Source organism: Athene noctua, chromosome 9 (assembly GCF_965140245.1).
Source record: "Athene noctua chromosome 9, bAthNoc1.hap1.1, whole genome shotgun sequence".
NCBI lineage: Eukaryota > Metazoa > Chordata > Aves > Strigiformes > Strigidae > Athene > Athene noctua.
This window is the reverse complement of record NC_134045.1, coordinates 19,084,073-19,107,022: the sequence shown is the minus strand read 5'-3', so window position 1 is coordinate 19,107,022 and position 22,950 is coordinate 19,084,073. Positions and strand designations below refer to the sequence as shown.

General features: G+C 34.4%; 1 long non-coding RNA gene across 2 annotated transcripts in view; it reads left to right on the top strand.

Annotated features, from left to right (window-relative positions):
• The window catches only part of LOC141963733 (uncharacterized), an 80,809-nt gene extending 58,254 nt beyond the window's left edge, over positions 1-22,555 (top strand). The window contains exons 4-5 of one of the 2 annotated variants that reach the window (XR_012634197.1): positions 12,173-12,273; positions 22,472-22,555. This is a non-coding gene — a long non-coding RNA (uncharacterized LOC141963733). Of the gene's footprint in view, positions 1-12,172; positions 12,301-22,471 lie in introns of those variants that run through there. The other variant, XR_012634198.1, reaches the window with a different exon arrangement.
• Positions 22,556-22,950: the final 395 nt, after the last annotated feature.

The following is a 22,950-nucleotide window of genomic DNA, read 5'->3' as shown; positions in this document are numbered from 1 at the left end:
TTGTGGCTATGACCTTTCAGCTATCCAAAATTAGTCCAGATAAGGCTGTGCCTCTGGCACAAACAGTACTTTGGCTAACCCCTTTGAAAAGGGCAGTGCCAAGGTAAGACACAGCCATGACAAACTTGAAAGAAGCCACAAACAGAATAGGCAGGCTTTTTAAGTTAGTGAGAGCTGACTAATATATATCTAGGTTTGGGGGGCCTTTAGGAGAAACAGTTTTGCTGAGTAGTGATTTAGTAACTGAAAAGTTATGGGAAATTCTTTAATGACAGAAAAAGAAATAATGTGCAAAATTATGACCATTTCACATATTACTGGCTTTAATCCACAGTATCTCACATAACCAGTAATTTATTACCTTGATAAATAATCATTAAGTTAAGCAGGTGCCTCAATATCTTTTTTGCTTTTAATGTCAGGGCTCTTAATGTTGCAGTTCTCCTCATTAGAAGAGGTATATTCTTACCACTAGGAGTTGTCACATTTAAATTGTTTTCCTCTCAGGATTTTTAGGAGAGTTTGTACATCTAGTGCTTTACCTTAACCATTCAGATTTGTTTAACCTATTTATATTGTCTGGTTTTCTTTCACAATTTGTTATCATGACAGAGGAAAATCATCAGAATGAAAAATGAAATATTTTATTTCCCAAAACCCGTGTTCTCCAACTGCCATCTTTTTACATTTCTTTGAAATACCAGAGGATAAATTAATGTAGTAAGACCTCTAGATGAAATACTGTGAAGGTGATCTTGATACCTGGTTGGGCTGCCAGAGGCCACGGAGAAGAACTCTGCAAATCAGTAACGCTTGAGTGTGTGTCTTTGAACATGTCAGCACCTCAGGTACATACCCATGGCTCTACTTTTCCTTGAACTAGTATTTATTCAGTCTAATGCTTCTAAATTTAGTTCACTGATTATAATTTAAGCTGTTTTGTGGGAATTGTCCCATGTTGACTCAAACAACTGTGGAGATTACATGTTAAGGATATAATATTCTTACCTTGAGAAGATAGATTGCAAAAACAACAGAAAATTTATGTTGATGAGTACTACAGGCACATGAAAAGCAATTGACATAGATGGGAAGAATGTGCAGTAGATGAAATATTTAAAAAAATGAAAGGGGTTTTTTTTGTTTTTGATATGAATCTTCTACAGTAAACAGCAAACCTCAGTATTTATGCAACAGACAACCCCCAAATCACTTAACATAAAAATAATAAATATGCTCATTGAAGAAAGATGCACTCTGTGTATCTGTTTGCCTGAAATACCACAATGAGATACTCTTCCTCTCAGAATTCTCTTCTCTAAGCTGAATAACCGTCTCCCTCCTCCTCCTCTCATACATCACACGCTTCAGTTCCCTAAATGTATTAGTGACCTTCCACAAGACTTGCTCTTATTCACATGGGCCCAAAACTAGATACAGCATTCAAGATGGTTGCCCAAAACTGCTGAGAACTGGGGAATAATATTTTCTCTAGAACTCCTCTCTATGAACTTGCCATTAAGTACCTGCTGCGAGCCTTCAACACTGCTGACTCATGTTCACCTTGCTGTCTCTCTGGCCCACCCCATTATTTTCTGTGGATGGCTACCCCCATTGTCAGGTACTAGCCGTACAGTTCAATGGGCTTGTGCTGGCCCAGCAGCAAGGCTTTGCCTTCCTCACTAGATTATCTTTCCAGAGACTTCTATGAGACTGACAAATCTTTATTTACCCACATCCCCATTATAGCCTGGCATAATGTTGGCAATTTTCAAGTCATTAGACACCTTCTCCAAATGCTAAACCTTTCAAAAATTATAGACTCTTGTAAGCTAACAAAAAAAATAAATTCTTCCCTTAGATTTCTTCCTTTAGAAAGACAAAGAGTTTTACTAATACTAATGCTGATCTGGAAGAATTGCCTTCCACTATCTGTTTTGCTCAACACATGATATTAAAGTGAACAGTCCATATCTGTAGCTTAATGCAACTTTTTGACAAATTTTATCCACCTCATGCAGAACACAATAGTTTACAGAGCCTCAAGTAGACAAACTAGTATTGGAATTTAGGTTCTAGCTCTTCATTATTCCATCATCTAATGGTGAATATGCAATTAGGTGCAACTGTTGTGCCGATTAATTAATACGTGTCAAAATGATGATGGTTTGTTGTGCATGGAAATTTTATGCCTGAAGTGACTGGGATCAAAATCTGAAATCTTTTGTTCTGGATAGGAATATAAAAGCAGAAGTGCCAGCTAGTAGGCTGAATATTCTTTAGTGAATAATTAATTTAATGATGACAGTACTGTCGTAATTTATTTTCAGTACCTGTTGCTGGGATTGAATCCTTCTGCATGCTCTTCTGGATTACTTTCTTTTCTTCTTACAGCAAGACCCTCTAAAGTAGGCTTTTCAGCTGTAGAGATTAGAATTTTGAAAACCGTGATTAAAGAAATAGATCAAAACCAAAAGTAGCAGGAGGAAGGTAAAGGTCACATTAAAAAAAAACAAAACACAAAACTCTTCAGATTTTGTTTTGAATACTTTCATGTCTTTTGGTTCTCTTATCTTTCTCCCGTATTAATGCCAGACCCTTTCCCATTACTTATATTTCTATTCTGAAATTCCGTTAAGTGAGAAGAAAGAAGAATCTACAGCACAAATGCCTATTTCCTTCAAGAACAAAATCTGTGGCACTAGTTCTGAAATACTAGTTAAGTAAAGCGTGACAAAATCTGCCAGTGTTGCTTCAAGAAAACTGGTGTAAGAGTATTCCAACATGGTAAAGGTTGAAGAAGATGTAGCACAGTAAGCCATTTACCTTCCTTTTATGAAGTCTTTTGTATGAATGGCTACAAAACTGAAAAAGATGATGATTTAATTATACTTCTATACAGTTGAAATACAAGACTTTCTCTCTTGGAAAACAGATAAATACTCACAGGTACACAAAACCACATTCATAATTATTGATTACAAAAATTCTCAAGTGACTACTTGAGGCCATTCAAATGCTAACTTTGTATTTTTAGTCTTAAGTCATTAAAATATGCATAAATGCAATTGCTAGGGATGCAACATGTATATGTGTCCAAAATGGTGCTTATACATTATATCAACAAACAGAAAGATGGGCTGTATTTTTAGAATAATGAACATGATAAAAGGTTAGGTCTTTTGTTATATTTCTTGTGAAATATGCAATTTGTTACAAGTTATATTGTCTGTGAAAAGAATCCCTACTGCAACTCTAATGTGTTTTTCTAGTATCAAAAAGATAAAAGCACATCAGAACACATCATGTGCAAACCATGGCATTAAACAGATTAGAAAACTAAATGTCATACTGTAACATGACCGGGTTTTTTGCAGTTAATTTACAAGAAAGGCAGAAGAGCTCTGCAGGAAGCACTTTCTCCAAATATGCACCCTGCAGCTAAAATACCTCATATACCTTATTGTTCTTACAGGGGGGAAAAAAAAAAGGAGGAAAAAAAACCTTGACTAAAGTGATAAATTTAAAGCTTATGTGGATTTTAAGATGACTAAATGAATTCCATGTGAGATTGTGTATTGCAAGCAAATTAAAAAAAATCACAGTTTTAGCTATAAAATACTTTTGTAATCTACTAATCCAGTTTGCACTGCAGCTGTACTGAAATATTTGTAATTTTATGAATGCTTCAGTTACCAGTAAACTTTTTATTGAATTCCTATTTAATTATGTTTTCTTTTATGCCCCTCTATGACATGGCATTTCTGTTAGTACCCTCGAGAAAGTAGGCTGCTGTGCAGTCCACTGTAGCCACAAAGATGCTGTTTGGTTTTATTTACTGAGAAACATCTCAGAATTTCAAATATGGCTTGCTGCTGGATGTAGAAGAGTTAAACTGGTCTCTGTATACTCTTGAAGAGACTTAAGTAAAAGGCCATCAGTCTTCTTAATTAAGGCTTTTCATATAAGCACTGCCTGAAATCACCTTAGCTGCCTTTTCAAGCTCTCACCTGATTCTAATTAAGCTCCTTGGAACATTAACCTGGCTTTTTCCTCATGATTCATCTCATTAGGAAAAAAAGGCAAATGACTCACTTTTATATGCCACATTATATAGTGGCCTTCTACTGGAGTTGGTGAAATCCTTGAACAGTGACTTCAGTAGAAGCAGTATTATTTCCTTGGAAATGAAGTGATCAACATGTTTAAGTAATTGCCTAATGAAAAAGAATACTCCCCTATGGAAATTTGTTGTATAGTAACAGTGCCCACTCCATTTTACCTTTGGATAATGAACCATGTCAGCAACTGAGATCACTCTTTCAATAGGTAAATGCCCTGATTGATCAGTTAGCCACAAGTATACTGTAGTTCAAATGTAGATACTTAAGACTTTCTGTAGAAGACCTATGTTTCCGATACAAAATCAAGTGTTTGGACCATACAGGAATCTGACCTGGAATACATGTTGCCCTAGTAGGTTAATATGCAGCATAACATTTGTGTTTTGAGGAACAGTGTGGAAAAGACTTCTCAAAGCTCAAAGGAATGGGAGCATCTATCATGGAAACAAGATATGCTCATTTTTTTTTCCTACTTCCTTGTGTGAGTATGCAAACACTGGGAACAAGTTAAACCCTATATATATTCATATGTTGTTATTTTTTTTTGAGATTGTCCCATTAAAATTTTACTTCCTTTAGAGACTTCTTGAACACTAACCATTTAGCCAGCTAAATGATAAAACATAATTACTTCCAGCTGTTGCAAAAGAAGAAACTATAGTCAATCTGAAGAAAAAAATTAAAGAAAACTTTTGGACCTTGTCAAAATACAATAATTTTCAGAGCTGAGTGAACACTACTCTTTAGTTTGATAGCTGAACAAAAGGAACAAAAAGTAAATTAGATGGGCCAAGCTGAAATAAATCTTGCTTTTTCCATCAGTAAGTTTGTTTCAGGTCTAATGAACATGGTATTGGACTCAAAAGGGTGTACTTCGTTTTCATACAAGAAAAAACCTTTTAGATAAAAAGGATACAGTAGTACTTTTCCTTCATCATCTGTATAGAATATTTACTTTAACACAGGACATGCGAATATACACGACCCATCTGAAAGTTCTGTTTGAATCGGGGAAAGAGCAGATTGGAAACAAAAACCTTTCACCTTTTTTGCAGTTCTAAGGCAGTTATCCTAACTACCAGGTGATGAAGTAATTCTCTCAGTTCGACAAGTGAAATCAGCAGAACAGACTAGTAACAATTTACCCAAAGATATGTGATAGCGTAATTAGCAGATGGTGAGGACAGTCTGCACAGAAAAAAAGGCAAGTTCAAAAGACACAAGTGAAATTTCTTGCATCCTTTTGTAAATTGGCAGATAAACGGAAAACTACCAAGCCCCTTGGTGTGACACTTTTGCAAAAAATTTAAGTAGTCTCAGATGACCTAAAATTCTGTTTATTGGGGATTAAATGGTTTGCCCTCTAGTCTTCGACTGGTTTACTAGCAAGCGAAAAAACTGTTTAGTTTTTCCATTGAAAAAGATGTAACAGATACATGACCATTCTCAGACTAATCTATCAATGCCAGGGGTAGCTGTGATATAGCCGACAGAATTTTTATAAACTTATCTATGAACATCTTGGTTATAAACATCTTGGTTTATACCAGGTATTTAACAACCTGCCAGGAGCTCCTGATTACAAGGAAACGAGCAATCTTTACTTCTGACATTGAAATAATCTTTGTTTTACTACTTCAGGAAGTGTTCTAAAGCAGATATTTCCCAGAAAAGAAATGGAGAATACTTGCTCTTAAAGCAGGTAATTTTACTACCTCTCAGAACAAAACAAGCATCTCTCTGAGATCCAAGAGCTGATAGTAGTGGAGATAATTATTTTTTCAACATACAGTATAAGGAAAAAATTCCAAACACTGTTTCAGAAATGTATACTAGCATTATTGGAGATTAGATTTCTGGCTGGTTTGTGTTTCTTCTGTGACACGGCATGCTCAACCACCATTTCTCTTTCTTTGTTTTCCTATGTCTCTTTTGTACTTCTTTTTCAATGAATGGGTTCTTTCAGGATAAAGTGCTGAATAAGTTTAGAACAGATTAGGACATAAGTGCAAATTATTTCTACTTTTTCTTATTATTAAATATTCCTCCTAAGGAGAAAGTATGATAAACGTTCTTGTATTAAAAAACGAGTTTAGCTGCTACTCCAGTTTAAAACTTTTTGTTCTAATTCTGAGACAGTAACATGAAAAACGATGATGGTAGTTCTCACAAAAAAAAAAAAAAAGAAGTCTTTCCTATTTTTAAGTATTATGCATTCTACTGAACAGCGTAATATATCACCTAATAGATGCTATATCTGGGTGTGAATAATCACAACTTGACAAACATATGTAGTCGTAGTTAGACCATCACTATGCAGCCTTGAATATAAAGAAACAGTATAAATAGTCATAGGTCAATTTTTAGGAACAGGCAGATATTTAGCTGATGAGTATTTCTTTCTTCTTCATGAATAGGACTTCTGCATGTCATCTTGGTGAAACTGTATTCTGAGCTTTCGGACAAAAATAGTCTGAGTGTTGCCTTAAACTTCATTGAAATAGTAAAGTGGGATAACCAGACCACAAATAAGTGTCACATAATTTTAACTTTAGTATTTATCTTACCTTCCTTACTATGGGAAGATTAATTAGCAAAACAAGAGTTACTGCAAGTACTGACATTTTGCAAGTGTTAGCTTGACTGAACACTGTGATCGTGACTGAAAATCATATTCAAGTGCCACTCCAATGCCAGAAGCAGCAGAATAAAGCACCAGGCTTTTGTAGGATAACAGTAGTGGGTATGTTTATGACATCCAAGACATAGCCAACCTAACTGCAATCCATTTGCTCATATATCCTGAAGAAGCTGGGACTTAGAGTGCAGTGTCTTTTAGTGTATTTGGATATACACAATTCTTGTATTTTGAACATTCTTCACTAGTCACTTATGCTTTTACTATAAGTATTGTTGTATTAAATTTTACTGTGGGTATGAATGGTGAGACTGAATGGTCGTAAACTACCCACTAATTTAGAATTCTCACTCTATGTTGTGGAAATAGCTCTCACTTAAGTACATACCAGTTCAACTATCCAATCTATCTGTATGATTATCACCCTCAGCTGTAGTTACTAGAACATTCTACAGTCAGTCTTCCTCCAAATTTAGCAAACTTATGTAATTTTTCTGAAAGTCTCAGTTTGAAAGAGCCATCAATATCTGCACCCCTGCTTATCTAAGGATAAAAGTCATAGCAATAACAAAGTAATTTCTAGAAGTAGTTCTATTTTTTATTGATGCCTTACTGTATCTGAAATATTCTAATGAACTTTTGAGTGTTTCAAACTATTATCACATATTTATGGGTATGTCCTACCTTATAAGAGGTATTTCCTCACTTTACAGTTTCTGAAAGGGCAACAGCAGAGTAAGTAATTCAGATGTTCCAGATGAGCAAGCAAAGATTTGGTTCACAATGGAACGAAACAGAAATTCCAACTGATTACATGAGACGTATTCACTTAGATATGGTTCTCAGTCTTGAACTAATCTGAAAAAAAAAACCCAAACCCCAAACCAAAAAACCTAGATGATTTGCTACTCAGGCATACCTTGAGTCCACATTAATTCTTGCTCCTTCAGGTTTCTTGACTGTAATTGCAGGAATACACATGCACAAACACTTGTAAGATGAAACATTTTACATGGTTTTAATGCAATAGTTTTGGAGGAGGAAGTTCTAAAATAAACAGAAATTATTTGGATCTCTCAGTTGAGAGTGGGAAAAGAAAAAAGTGTTTTTACAACTCATTAAGCATGTCAATCCAGCTAAAGGCTATGTGGCAAAGGAATAAATACTTAAGCTGTTCCCCAAGCCAAACTGAGTTTTCAGGTTTTTTCCATTTTATGTCTTGTTATAACTGACAGCCAAGAAATGCAAAGCAAGGATTTAAGGTGTAGCACTTAGTGCAGTTCATAAAACACTTGTATAGAATTCCTCCATTATTTCCAAATAAACCCTCCCCAGGGACACCGTGAGGGAGACTTTTAACTTAAAACATGATCTTCTGTGATTCATGGGATCCAGTATTTCTTTTATAAACGTGGAACTCAGAACTTTAGAGATGGAATATGCAATTCCAAAACCAGTTTAAAAAGTAGTTGATATTTTGTATTTTCTACAACTAGTTTACACCAGTGGATAATATATGTACAAAAAATTATTATTACATATGTATACATATTTTGTTTGATATATTTATTAGAATATATTATATATATGAATGCATATGTAAATAAAAGTCCTAGGGCAGAAGTCTGACTACAAAAATACAACAATCCCTTGCTAGAAGCAGCTGCTTATTAATTTGTTCTATGAAAACTATGTATTTAACATGGCCAACTCTGCAAATGATAGTACTTATAGTACTTCTGGGATAGAGGATTTTCTTATGGAAATAAATATACAATGATATATGTAGTTGTTGAATCATTTTCAAGGCAAGATTTGACATTCTTGTCTGAGGCTTACAGCCGGTGTACTCTATTCTGCCACAATGCAGTACAGGAAGGCAATCTCTTCCAATTAGGACCAGGCAGGATGCCAGCAGGGAAAGGGAAGATGCTATGAAGATTTTGCTGGGCTGAAAAATCTTACCACTGTTCATCATGTTGAGGGTTTTTTTTTTTCAGTCTGCTGTGTATTTTTAAAAGCTACAAGCATGAAAGTTGGAGAAGTGGGGGAATCCTCAAAGTGCCTGAATGAAATCAGAGATTAACTTCCTCACAAATCAATGCTTGCAAACTGCAGGATTTACTCTCGGTTATTTCCCACCCCAAATGACTGATTTGTAACGGCTCATTGTTTAGTATACATTTATATAATCTGTACATTATCTAAAACAGGGTTCAGATGACAATTTAATTAAAGCAAATGTGAGGAAGTGAGGGAGAAATCTGATTAACTCACTAAGGTTCCAGTCTGAGCGATTATCAGCCAACAACATAAAATTGCCATACTGCAGCTAGTATTTTGGAATCTCTAATTTAAGCGAATCCCTGCAGCCATATCTGAAACTTTACAGCATTTGCTTCTGATTTAAAGTATCCATTAGTTAATGCTTGTAAAAAAAGAGGGGAAGAGCAGAGGTAAATACCAAGCAGTGCTATTATTTGAATATAAGTATTTTATAAAAATGTTAATGATTATCATAATGAAAACCAAGAGGAATATCAGCATAATACTTTTCTTCTTACAAGCAGGTCTTGTATCTGATAAATCAAAGTACTCTGGGCAATAGTGGTTGGAGTATGTTCATACTGAATACATTGTTAGAGATTATTTTAATTTTTGCCATATGGAAATCAATGGATTGGTTTACTGACTTCAATATGAATCAAATCATCCTTCATGTGGAAGAAATTTCCAAATCTCTCTCCTTAGCACAAGTAAAATTTAGGTAAAAATCAGCAGAAGTAATCTGATCCTGATCACTTATGCCTGTCTCATATTCCCACTCTATTTCTTTCATTCATCTCTATCACGGGAAGATTCATTGTTGCTTTTGAACAGATGTCAGCAGCACTAAACAATCTTCATTTCCATAGTTTACAATGCACCTGTGTAATATTCCAAAGATAAACAAAAGTGCTAAACTAATATAATTCATTTTATGACAATAACAGCTACTTTCTTCTTGACAGTTTTAGAAACAGTTGAGATGCCTGACACTTTTTCAAATTATTATTATTTTTTTATATTAAAAAGTCCTTCACTTTTTAAGCTTTGGTCTGGCTTCTCTTTCCCTCTATTTCGTCCTTTGCACTCAGCTTGGTCTGTTGTGTGAATCATTCTTCACCTGAAGTCTTCTTATTCAGTGCATCTTTAAAGTCACTTCAAGTCATTCAAAACCCAGAAGGAACATATGTCTCAAGTTTTGCTTTAAGAAGCAATCTAAGCCTGCAGTGCTGGTGTATATATATAATGTACTGTCTTACTTTGGTAACCACAGCTCCCCAGTGATTTATATCCTCAATTCCAAGCCTGTGGTGACAAGAGTTGATCTAACCTGTGCAATTGTCTATAAAACAGTAATTTTTCTTATGATGCTACATAGAATTTTATAATAGAAAAAACAGGAAGTGTTCAGTCAGGTCTATGGTTGACACCCAAAAAAGTAGATGGGGAAAAAGGAAGAGAGATGCCCAAAGGGCTGCAGAAGTTATGAATCATTTTCTCAAAATATAATTTCTTTTATTTTTCCACAGCATTCAACTAAATTTACTTCTAATCTGAATTATGCCAGACTCAGAAACCACTGCTAGAGGAATTGAATTACTGTATCCTAGTTAGAAATTCTGAAAAACTTTACAATATGTCCTCAAGCTTAGTGAATCCTTAAATTCCACGTTAGCAATTGCAGACATAGTGAAACCTGCTTACAGTCAAAAGTGGACTATACAAAGAAAGAGAGATGAATTAGTATTGAAATTCCACGTTAGCAATTGTAGACACTTCTCCACTCAGACCCGATCACAGACTTTTAATTCCATAAAAATATACGTACATTAAAATGAGATAAATTAATGGTATCAAAGGAATGGAAAAAGCCAGAAAGAGTTGATATAAAACCAGCTATTTATTTCTTCCTTTTCCATTAAATTCCATTTATTTTCCTCCTATCTTTTCAATCTTCTATTAGTTTGGATTCCTGTTTCCAAGATCTAGGTTTATTTTGTGTTTCTTCAGTTATCACTTAACAAAATCAGATCATCCTCTTTCACCATGGTAACTACTGAACCATTAAGGTTCCCATAATCTCTGTGATGTTGCATGAGTTTCTAAAGGCTAAAATTTCTTCCAGGTAACACTGAGAAGAAAGCAAGGATTTTGCTCAGATCTTGATTTCAAATTTTTTTCTCAAAATGGCCAATTAAATATATATATATATATATATATATATATATGTATACACACATTAGATAAAATCTTAAAACAATTGAATCAAAACCAATTCAGGTTCATGGCATCTGATATACTGCTTGTTTATTAGTGGTTCTGCCGTTTCCAGCTATTCATAATTTTGCTCATAAAGTTGGATATAATTTCTTTTTTGCGCTCACCCCTGGAGTCTGGATAAAATGAGAACTATTTAGAAATATTTAAGTAGATTGAAGGTGGCTGCTTCTTTCTGTGAGGTCGGAAACCAGAAGCCAGTTGACAATGACGTTTCAGCTCACCAGCCACAAGAAATGGCATGCAATCTCTACTGATGCAACTCCAGGGCTAGCTGCAAGAGAGGGTGGGTTTTAATCATACATTTCTCCTCCCTGAATCCAAACTCATTCCTGCTAGAAGTGGCTCATAATATTCTCAGTTCTTTTGCTGTTGCATAAAGGAAGAGTTAACCAGTCTGTCTAGATTGCTGTATTATTTCTACTGTCCTGTCAAGCTGATCTGCTTCATTTACTTTTTCCCAGATCTTCCCCATAAAAGTACATGTTTTAAAGTACTATTTTCTGTTAGTTGAGAATAATAGTTGATAATTTTAGGGAAAAAAGGTTATATGAAGCACTGAACACAATAATTATAGTGAGAAAATGACATGTCTACAAATATAGCATTAAAAATTTCTCCAAAGAATTAAGGACACACAACACTGCATTGTTGATGCAATGTTAGTTTTATACCTGTTGCTGAATTGATTTGAGTTATAAGCATTTTCAGGATCAGAGAAAGTAATATGTGTTTATAATATATATAATAAATTAAGAAGAATCATAAAAGTCAACAGTGTTATATCCCTAATACATAACAAGTGACAAGATCCCAACATTCACTTTAACTGTAGATGTTATACCTCCTTTCTCTGCTTCCCCCTTCAGATACCAGAACATAGAGTCTGTTCTGAAATTATATATATTTAGAGCACTAAACCAGTATACTTCTGAAACAGTCTAGAGAAACAGTTTTACAAGCTCTATGTTCCTCTGTGAACTCTTCACTTTGAAAACTTTTGATTATATAAATAATTTTTGTACATGATTACAGTGACTATCCAATGATAAATAACAGTGAAAATAATTACTTTCTTTTTTAACAGGTATTCATAAAAATCTGAGATCAAACATTGGAACAAACACTTTAAAATACATGCAGAAGCTAAGAAGGATCCATGAAAAGCTGAACTGGAAATACCACTGTGTCAGTAAAACAGGCAATTGGGTAACTATGGTTTTTTGTGATTATTTGATCATGCATAATAAAGCAGAGTAATTTCTTATTTTGAAGTAATTTTAATTTTTGGTCAAGTTAAAAACTTGTTTTCTGAGAAAATAATGGGTTAATTGCTGAATACTATTTTATAATTTAAAACTTATTTTAAGTTTCAGCATCAGGCCCACAAGAATACCCTCTGCCTTTATTTGCTTACAGTCTAAAGTGGACTATACAAAGAAAGAGAGATGAATTAGTATTAAATTTTGAAAGGATGAAAGGGAAAAACCCTAAACAGATTTTTCTTAAAAACCACTGAAGTAAAATTTGAAAGCATTCATTCTGAAAACTGTTCTTTCTGCTTTCATATAAAAATTATTTGGCAAACGTCACCATTATCTCAAAGAAAAATGTCAAGTTTCCATAATCAACTCCCTGTCAGATATATCAGCAGTGAATAATCATGTACAAAGCAGCACAGATTTACTCTGTAAAGTTAACCCCCCCCACACACCAATAATAAAGTTGTGTGATACATTTTCTTTAAAGTAGAAGGACAGAGGAAATGCTAAAAACCAGTTTAATATCTGGAGGCTTCACACTGCCTGGAAATAACTTCATGAAGAGAGAAAGACTCTATGAACTAAGAAGAATAATGAAAGGTGAAAAAGATGACTACGTCAGATATACCATATCAGTTAGAAGGAGGAAGAACACAAAATAATTCTGCAAGTTTGAAAAATGGTTACAGCACGAGTAGCAATGAAATGTAGATTTCGCTACAGGATAAGAAAATTTTAAAACTACAATACAGAAAAAAATAAGAGGTCAGGGAAGAAGATGGAAAGGATTTTAAGTACTCTAAGGAAATCTTTCTGATAAAGGTAGTAAGAAAAAACACGGAGAAACCAATAGAACAATTAGAGAGATCCAATATGAGAGGACAAACATAGACACCTGAATTATGGATAATCCTATTTTAATGTAAAAAGAAATACAGTATCTTTGGTACAATTTTTTATAGAAATCAACATTCTGCAACATCCTCTGATTAACTACTTTCTGCAACACAGTAACTAATGACCTGAATTTGTCCTATGGGAAAGACAGATGTTCATAACTTCCTTAGATAAATTCAAGAAATAGCTTGAGTATGACAAGAATCATAGTACTTGTCTGGACGGGGTGGAGCAGAAGAAGAATGCTGAAGATAAAATTAATGGCATTCTTATTAATCTCTCCAGTAATCATTATTTAGCGAAGAAAAAAAACCTAGTCATCTGGAAATGTCTCCTATTGCATGAGAATCTGAGTATTTCACATGCAGCACAACTCACCATATACTACAGCTTTTCCCTTCACTTATTAAGAGGAGGAACAGCAAGAGAGAACACTAAAAATGGGCAGAAATTAGAGTAATCCTGAGGCTGCTCTAAATTATTCTAGAGGCCTTGGAGAGGGTAACTTTGGCTGTGTGTCACCTTACATTGTACCTAATAAATATTAAAAATAATTTTGGAAGAAAAACAGTATCTGTCACCAGAAAAATACTGCCTGTGTCAAGTTCATCTAGCCTTCCTTTTAAAATATGGAGATTAATGAATACTGAACAGAAGCAGCAAAATTATCTGTTAAATGGTATCAGTTGAAGACTAAAAAAAAGCAAGCTATGATTGTGGTTAAATTATTATTTTTTTTAAATCTATATTTTGTTTCTGATCATGGCTTAAGGAGGAATCAGTCTTCTTTCCCCAGCTATGTGTAACTGCTAGGTATCAAGGAGATTCTTTTTAGTCATGTTTTTTTATTAAGATGTGCATGTCACATGGATAAGGAATATGAATCAAATGCATATGATAGATATTCAAGAAAAGTTACAGTCCTAAATATCTCTGAGAATGTAGAGTGTTTAGAGCCTATTTATTATTAAAATATGTGTTTCTCGCCCATTCAGTGTTTTGGTCTTTTAACTCCACTAACAAGGAACAAAGCCTTGTAGAAAAACTCTCCTCCAGAACTCCAAATAAACCGGGCATAATTTCATCTTTATATGTGCATGTACACATATAAAACCACTGAATGGGAACATTATTCTTTCAGTTTAAATGCAAAGTGTCTTTTAAAAATAACTTTTTAAAGCTAAAGTAGAATACAAAATCGAATTAATGGGATGTGACAGTGAAAATCAGATCCTGTGTGGTTTTTTCCCTTTTCTGCAGTAAAACTATGAAAAAGTTCACCAGATGGTGACAAGTATACAAGTAAATACAATATTACTCCACCTACTCTGATGATTTTTCACATTCATTGACTATTTCCATGTCATCATCAGAGCCCAAAGTAAAAAAGCTAGAAGGGGTGTTCAGAGGCCAATAAGCAATCCTTGATGATTACAATAGGGCTCATCATAATTTTGAAAGGAAAGCTGTCTTTGTCTGACAATTGTCATAGTAGGGTTATATTACTGATTTCTGAAGTAGAAAAAATACAGAAGAAAGTTCTTATGATCAGAATAGTCAATGATCATATAATTCTTACAACAATATTTTGACAGGAGGAAAAATGATCCTTTCCCACCCAAGACAAAGCTTAAAAAATGGTAAAACACACATATATAACATACATTAAAACCAGTAACTTGTCAGACCTAGCACCTGGGTCTGACACATCCTAGGCATGGATGTACTTAACCTGCAGTTACACACATTTTGTTGTGCACATTAGAAAATGTATCACCCAGGGAAACGTTACAGGGAAACAAAATTATCTTGCCTACATATTCTCTCACAGGCAGAAAACCAGTTATGAAAAACTAAATTAACAGACATCTGCATTTATCCAGTTAAACTACAGCTATTTTTCAATCATACCAAGAAATACTTTCCCCCCACCTTTCCATCTTCCAGTCAATTATGGGAACAGTTTGGAACCACGTGTCTAATCTGTTCTAATTTTCATAGGTAGTACTGGCATGCTAGAGAGTATAATCTGAAGTAAACCCTTATTAATTAGGTGAAAACTTTGACCATGTTTCTCCAGTTGTAAATCTGTGCTTAGTGCTGTGAGTATTTCTGGATAGGAGGCACAAAAGCGACAGACACTCCTGTTCCTTTCCACATAGGATGCTGACTTCACTTTTCTTTATCATAATGTTAAGCCTTTGATGCTCTTATTTTGGCTACTCAACCAAAAACTAAAAAAAAAACCAAACAAAACTGCTACAACCCACTGACAGTCTGCTTTCCTTTAAAAAGAATACATTTCAAAACAGAGAAATCCTATTTTCTGAGAATTTTTTTTATTTAGAAAGGTAAAAAGTATACACAATTAAACTGCATTAAGCTAATGTGTTTTCTTGTCTTTCTATATTTTTGTAATGGAGCACAATTTGTCACTGAAATAATATGTAAAAGGTTTATGTATTTTTTCTCATTTCTTGTGATTAGTATCCTACTCAAATAGAATATTAGAACCACTTTATTCTGCACAATTTCCATCATAAAACATCACATTCCTGTGCTGCCACCACACCACAGTATTAAAAAAGGTGCTCAAAAGAAGGTATTTAAATCTTCTAACTGGATTTTCAGTTTATCGGCAAAAAATTAAGCTGTTTATCAAATTACTGCTAAATGCATGAACGTGGCAGGAAGATGATACAAATCTGACCTGAGTATTCTAGCTGTGTGAACTTTAACTTTTTAACAATAGAATAACTAAGAGATTACATTTTCTTTGAAGCTTGGTAATAAGGAACTTCTGGTAGACAGTAGAGTTGGCATCCTGAACTGTTGTGATAGACATATTTTTGATTATTTCATTGATGTATTTAAATCTTCAAACTAATTTAACTTGAAGCTTCCTTCTATGAAATTTTTGTGGTTTGTATTTACTATATAGAGATTTGTTGACCTTTGATCATAGGAGATGGAAGATCCCAAGGAAATTCTGCAAGACTTCACATATTCTCCCTACTGATTACACAATAAAATATGTCATCACAGCATGCAGAACAATGTAGTACCTTAAAAGTGTATGAAACAGTGCAGGAGATCTATAAAAACAATTATTTCAAAAGTTTTTGGGGGTGCTTGTATAGTTTTAGAAGGATAGGAATTGCCTTGGATTCCTTTGTTCTGCTGTCTTGAAAGGCTTAAGATTACAGACTACAACCAGGTCATGTAACACAAAAAAATGGCAGACTATTTTAGTGCCTTTTATTTTTCTCCACACTTCCCCATTTCAGTAGAACACATTCCAGGCCTTGAAGAACAGGAGGCAAAAAATGCTCTCTTGTTTCTAAGCTTTTATATATGGAAGACAGCTTTGACCTAAAGACCATGTATTTAAGTGACATGGCTATACACCAGCAAGGGAAATTAGAGATCCTTTTTCCTACAGCTCTATTTCCAAGTCCTTGACTAACAGGAGGCAGTTCTGCAGTGGTACATCCTTTGACAATAGGACACAGTAAAACAGAAGGCAATCACAACCAACTATTTTATAAGCCAACTTCAGGTAAATATGCTGACATGCAATAGGCACCTATTCTATGGCTGGTTGGAGCAGACTATGTACCCATAAAAACATCATTCCATCAGAGGAAATTTCACTCTGTTGAATCTCACTGCTTCCATTCCTAGAACAATATTCTCTTTATCCGTCATTTGGGAATGTGATCTAAACATCACAATCTAGTCCTATGGCCCATGGAAACAAGCACAGAAATATGCCTATCCCTTTGTTGTGTTCCTCTTTGCTTTTAAGACCACTGTCTCTGGAATCAATAGTCTCTCTTGACCACTTCTGTTTTACAGTTTTCTAAGAAAGAAAGATAAGCACATTTGAAAGGGGAACAAAAGGCTTTCTATCTACTAGAGGAATTATTGTTGGAAGCCATCAAATATTGGGATAAAGAGCATGTTACACTGAGACAAACCACAGGGATTCATCTCCATGTGCGTGTTTCAAAGTGCTTACACAGAAAGGTATTGCCTGCTTTACAATATAACAATAGATAAAAAAAGACTTTTCATTCACAAATTTCAAAATAAATTTAAGGTAGAAAACTTTGCAGACTATATTTTATCTGACATCATAATTTTAAATGGTTATTTTTTTACTTCTACAGAAATAAAAAAAAGTAAAAATAAAATTATTGCAGTAAGAATTCAAAAATAATTCGTATCTTCTGGTATTTGAACTGATGCAAATTATCAATGAAAATAAAGGTGAAACTTGTAGGAATTAACTTTACTCTATTTTGTAAACAGTTTGCTCTCCCTGAGTAAATCATAACTTCCCACACCTGCACTTGTGTGTGCTGGTCCAGCTCTGTGATATGACAGCCAGAACTTGAACTGGAAAGAACACAAATGAGTACAACAAACGAGTAACAGTTTCTAGTTTACTGACATCTTTCGTTCAAGCTACCACTGCCAGCACTAAATGCTATATTCCCTGTGGCATAAAAACTTGGATTATATTTTGAAAAAATGCATATAGATCACAAAACATAAAGTAGTTACCTAAACATTAATTTGACATTTTGAATATAATTTAGTAAGTATTCAAACTCCACTTTGTTTAAATTCTGACCATCAAAGAAATCAAAGACAGTCAGTGTTTCATATGACCTAATCACAATACTCCTTTACACAACCTGCTCCTAATATAAAAATAAAGTAAATCTGTGTAAAGACTTATTTGTGGACTTCAAGCATTTTCTGCCCTAAGTGTGTTAATTGAGAGACTGTTTCTTCAGTGATCTAGAAGAAGAATGAAAAAACAAGAGAGGAAAATATATTTGCTGACTTTAAACAAATTATGTGTTTGTAGAAGCAGGATAATCGTGTACTTGAAAATGAATCTCGAGTATAATTATTTCCCATTCTGTAGTCTTGTGCTACTGCATTTGCAGCAAGGAAAGTAGCACAATTACTTAACTAAGTTGATCCACACTCAAGGAAATTTAAGAGGTAGAGTATACCATTTGGGCATTTGAACTTAACATACTGTGTTGTTGATTGTCTAAGCCAATAATTAATTCTCCACATACAAGAGCTAAACAGGTGCCACTTGCTGACACTTGTTTTCATCTGCACAAGTATTAGAACACTCTCCCACATCACAGAATTATGATAAATAATTAATGTCAAATTATCATAATCAGTATCAATGTAAATATCCTGAATATACAATAGATCTCTAAAAATGGTGGAGGAAATGCGAAGCGGTTATCACTTACAGGTGAGTTCTGGACCTCCAGAAACTGAGAGTTCATTTAAATCTAACTGAAATAGTAGCTCTAATTTCTAAACCAAATTTGAAGCTCTTTAGGCACTATGCCATAGAGAGACTCCTTGACAGTACATTCAAATACTACAGGAGAGGATTTTCCAAGCAGATCATATGTTGATGAGTATGAAAGTTCAGAAGGTTGGGCACTTGAATGCTGCAAAAATGGAGATTATATGTGAAGATGAAGTCTAAATCACGAGGAGCGTGGTGGTATTAATGAAGAAACTAAGGAGTACTTAGGAGAAAACTAACTTAGCTGCCAACTGCCCTAGACCAGTAACCGTTTGTTGACACTGATTTTAAGATTCCGTTTTTAGCTTGACTCCTATTGACACTAATCCTCATTATGTTTACTCTGTGTTGTTCCCAAAAGCAGCTGTGGTAAACTAGCAATTTTCAACATTGTAAATGCTTTTTCACACATGGAACTTAGGTTCTCTTCCAAGAGGAAAAGTGAATACATCACTTCCAGATGAGGAAGGAAAAAGGTGAAGGGGGCAGATTTTGTAGATTCTTCTCCACTGGTAACCAAACATATTTTTATATATATATTCAACAACAAAGCAAAATTTTAAAATGTTGCATTTATTTTTGGAGGATGAGTGTGAGAAGGACAAAGAAATTAAATGAAACTTCGTAAGGTTTAACTCTAAAAGAAAATCTTGTAATAGTTTTGCCTTATAGCTGTGTCGGCCCACAAATAACTCTGCTCGTAAAAACAGATGCTCTCCACTGAGTCACATATTTTCAGTTCTGATAGTTTCCTCCTCCTCCTCCACTAGATCAGGTTCAGACAATGGAAATGCTTTTCAGTATTGATAGGGACAGCAGCCTGGCAGTGCTAATTCCACCTACATGTGATAAATGACTTTTCTACCCTGAGTTCTTTTAAGCTGAGGAAAATACAACAGTTAGAGGTGAAAAACTAGTATGTAGCTATACACAACAATTATGACTTGCTAGATACCACAAGCAGATGTTGCACATTTAGGCTCCTATCTGACAGTGCAGACATATCCGTATAGAAATAACACACTGTGTTTCTGGTGATTTTGAAGGCTCAAGAAGCATAAAGAAGCATAACTTATTCACAGTTCTAACATACTGAATCAACTTCTGAAAGGAAACAAACTTTTTAAGTAAGGGATTGTTAAACATATATGGATGATCTAACATCTCAGTAGACAATGTCTACATCTGAATGTTAGTATAAGCATGATGGAAAAAGCTGTGATACAGATTATGAAAAGTGATTAGGAAATTCTGTAGTAGCCTAAACTAGCAAATTTTCATGACCATCAGTCTGGGCAACACACTTTTCATCTCAATGGGACACAATGCGGCAAGGCACCAACCATTCTCAAGGACAACTGAAATCCAAAGTTTAATCCAAAATTGAAGATGGATTTCCTCAGAGTATAGTTATAGTGACTCACAGATTTGCAGATTTATTAGTCAAATGCTTCTTACTATTATTCTCTAGTGGCAGGTTTTCTAGCTCCTTTCTCCCCTGGTTCATGTACATAGTTTGTTCACATCCATTCACGGAGTTGCACTTTGTCTTTGGTTTTCATTTGCAGTAAATAGTCTGAACACAAACAACCCTGGTTTGCATTCCAGAACTTGTCTGACAGACTTGCTTACAAAGTAATGTTACTAAGACTAGCCTTCTTATCTAACAGAGTGCTGACTGTTAGAGATGGGAATGAGGAAGTGGCAAGTGTGACTCCCTATTCTGACATGTAGCATAGACTTGGGCATGTATCTCCCTGTGCATCACTTACAATTGTCAATGAATTCAAACTCAGAGCAGCTATTTGTAGTACTAGATACGCACTACTATTTCTTAAAAATTGCATGGGTTTTATTAACAGAAAATGTTTTCTAATGCAAGTGACACAAATAGTTTCAATTTGAAATATTTTTTTTTTCATTTTTCAGTTTTGATTTATCAGAGGACATGTTATTTTCTCTTTTATAGATGATATTGCTTACAGTCTAGAATAGAAGAAATATAGGGTGAAATTCCATCATCAAAGTATCCATTTACACCTGGAAAATATCTGTAAGAAGTGCAACATAATCACTTTCTTCCCTCACACTTTACAAACATAAATAAACCTAGATTTCTTTAACTAGTAGGACACTAGACAGTGCTTGGACCTTTCAGTGAGTGAAAATGTCTATGGTTCTTTTTTTTTTTTTTTAAAAAAAAATAGCCACAACTAAACTGTGCCCCAGAAATCTCGTATCAGTTTTTCTATATGTGAGCTACAGAAGACAATCATATGGGGGAGAAAGATGGGAAAACAGCGAGCCCATTACCCACCCACTTCAAAATAGCACAAAGTCCAGCTATTAGCCATCTGGTCTTCAGAAAACAATTATATTTGCTGTGAGGATTATTGAGATCATAAAGCATATTTTAACAATCAGATATATTTGTCCTGGTTGCTCTCTAATAATTTCATTACTTACAGTAAACCTCTCTAAATATATTTGTAAATGATACTCTATGGCTGATATTGTGGTAAACTGTCATTGATGCCATACTGAGTTTATGGAGATGCTGGTAAAAATGCAAAGCCATCTTCAATTATTCAGAAAGGTCATTTCAGAATATTTTGTGTGGGTATCTCTAAAATTGTTTCTAGCTAGTATAGAATTAACACATGCATTCAAATGTATAATAATAAGCAAATGTCTTATTTCTGCTAGTATTTCTGTCTTTTTATAATACTAAGCAAATGCAGAACTACTCTTTACTCGTAACTTCTATTTATACACAGGAAATTATATATTGTCATATATAATGGCCTTTAAAAACAGATTAGTTGAGTTTTGAAGTATCATTCTGAAGATATGAGATAGTTACTATTGCTCTGCTAAACAATTTCCAACACTGTTTTCGTCAACAGTAGTGACACAATGATCACTAGTATATCTGTATCACCAGAGACTTGTTTTATCGTGTTGCTGAATAATCCTGCTCAGAGTTAATATAACGTACTGATAACTATCATGAAGAATTGGTCTGTTTAAACCTCATAATTTTGATCTCATAGTGGCTAAACACCCAAAGTAAACAGAGCTTTGCAGAACTTTGTCATGAAAAAAATGAAGGTGAGTAAATTGAGGAATAGTATTCTAAAACAGATCCACTCTTTCGGGACTTGTGTTATACATATTGTTGCCAAATGAGCAGTTGTTCCATGTGGATAAAGACTGACAAGAATTTCAAAATCAGCCATTTCACATTTTGAAAAGAGTTGCTTAGTCAAACTTTACCCAAGGCCTCCCTGCTCTGATAAATTCACACAAATAGGAACTAGAGCCCTTAGCTTTAATGTGACTACTTATGGGATTAAACTGTGTTACATGTGAGGACTGAATTATCCACCTCTTTGCTGTCAATTTGTCCTGAGCAGCATATCTCAAAAGCAATGAAATCACAACTACAAAGAACACAATCAGTGGCAGCCCATTTATGTAGCTAAAATAGATGCATGAAAGCTTACCCACAGAAATAAGTACTGCAGCCTGGACCTTTTTTCCTCCTAAACTGTTTTTGGGTGGACTGTAACTTTAGCTAGCATTGGAGCTTTGAATCCTCAGTATTTGTATTATAGAACATTATGTGCACATATCCATGTGCCTACACACAGTTCTCGTGACAAATCGGAAGCCGCAATTCACTACTGTATTGCAAAGAAAAATATTTTTCCCTGAGCAAGCTTAAAAGAGCAAAACTAAAGGTATGTGCCTAAATGTCTAATAATACATTTGATAACTTCAGCATGAAAACCAGATATCATTTGGGAGCATAATACATTTAACAGCTACTACATAGCCCTTGAAAGTGAACATCAGAATACTTTGATTGCAGGTTAAAACCACAGAAAAAAGCTCACAGGAAGAAAAATCTTCCATGAAAATTTGCTATTTCCACTTTATCTACATTCATCAGACCCCATCAAACACCAAAGCTATTTTCTACCAGTTTAAAAGTAAGTATTATGATAACTTTATTTTTTTACCTAGAAATGCAGTTAGATTATTTTGCTACCTGTCAAATTGACCCTACATTGATAGGGATGAACAGGCAAGAGAAAGTAAAAAGGACAAGAATCTCATGCCTGTACTCTGAGCACATAAAAATCTTTCAACACAATGTGTTCTACTCTTCTGTTAAGATGTTCTCTGTTCTACAATGGGAATTCTGTTAAAGAGTTTGTAAAATTTTAATTAAAAAATGCTATAAAACTCTTAACATTTGCTTTGGTAAAAAGACTTTTCAGGGAAAGTCTTGAAGAAACAAATAATTCCCTCAATAAACAAAATAATTCATCCATTAGCCCACCAGCT